The sequence below is a fragment of the Chrysochloris asiatica genome, unplaced genomic scaffold, assembly GCF_000296735.1.
Source record: "Chrysochloris asiatica unplaced genomic scaffold, ChrAsi1.0 scaffold00075, whole genome shotgun sequence".
Classification (NCBI taxonomy): Eukaryota; Metazoa; Chordata; class Mammalia; order Afrosoricida; family Chrysochloridae; genus Chrysochloris; species Chrysochloris asiatica.
Window position 1 is genome coordinate 10,013,203 of NW_006408593.1, and position 1,444 is coordinate 10,014,646.

Genomic DNA, 1,444 nt, shown 5'->3' on the forward strand with positions numbered 1-1,444 from the left:
GCTACAAAATGTCTGCCTTTACATTTCCAACCCTCACAATCAGTCCTGATAATAATTATTCACTATTGTACCACAAAAGTCCTATCCCCATCTCCTTTCATCAGCCCCATCTAGACAGATTGGATACTACTCAGTGGATATTCTACCTTCTTCTGCACCCTTTGGATCTAGGCTCCCTCTTAAAAACTTGTAAGCCAGTCACTTCTTGCCTTTATAGCCTGCCCACCCATTTTGGGTAGCCAGTGTCCAAGTTGCCCATCCCTGTCTATCTACCCTGTATATTGACGGGGTGGGAATGATTCTCACTGTGAAGGTTTGTTCCCTCTTTTGAACTACTGCATCTATAGGGTAGGTCAAGTTCATCAAAATTTATCAGATTACTCTTTTTTCCCCTCTTCTTTCTTCTTCTAGATGAGTTCTGATCATCCAGCCATTGAAGCCAGGTCAAGTGGGTATTATCTGCAAGTGTGGGTGTTCTTGTGCATATGCCCTTTCTTCTTAGCAGTTGGACGCTTCACTCTCCACTCTAGTCCTCTGTGGATATGTCATTGACTCTGGGCCCAGGAGTCCTCAGGTCTTGCCACACTGCTGGCCAGCCAGGTCTCCACCTAGTTTCACAGGAGTCTCTTGAATGTTGTAGGACTTAGCTCACAGCTTCATTGCTGTTTTTCCATCACTTCCCCGTATTGATGACCAACGTGATCACCAGTCAGAGCACATGTCTGCTCATGTATTCCCATTGAGTCTTAGTTTAGGGAGGGGGTTTCCCTGAGGGAACCCAACCACTTGCCTTGATGTCTCCTGGATGAACAACTTGCTTGTTCTTGTAGTAGTCATTCAGACTGCCATTATTGTTTTTGTTTTTTTAACTGTTTTATTGTGAATTATATGATAGTTTACCTGGGAGAACATTAGCTTTACATCCATCCTATCGTATATCGTTAACATTAACATGGTTACAATGCCCTCCATGCATCATCAACCAACCAGTGCCCCTTGGTCGTCAGCACACAGCCCCTCTCCCTCTCTGGGTCTAGAGTTCCCAGCCTCTCCATCTCTCCATGTCATCGTCTCTGCTTCCATCTCTGGTGTCATTGTTTCTCTGGGTAGGGTTCTGCACTCCACTCTTCTTCCTTGATGGTCCCAGGGGTCTCCGCTCCAGGACTGCAAAGTCAACTACTCCCCTCCTTTTGCCACAAAATGTCTACCTTTACATTTCCAACCCTTACAGTCAGTCCTGATAGTAATTATTCACTATTATACCACATGTAGCGTAGTGGTTACGAATCGGGCTGCGAACCTAAAGGTCAGCGGTTCGAAACTACCAGCCGCTCCGCGGGAGAAAGATAAGGCTTTCTACTCCCGTAAGGATTTACACCCTCGGAAACCCTGTACAGGGTCGCTATGGGTCGGAACCGACTCGACGGCACTTAACAACAACAAC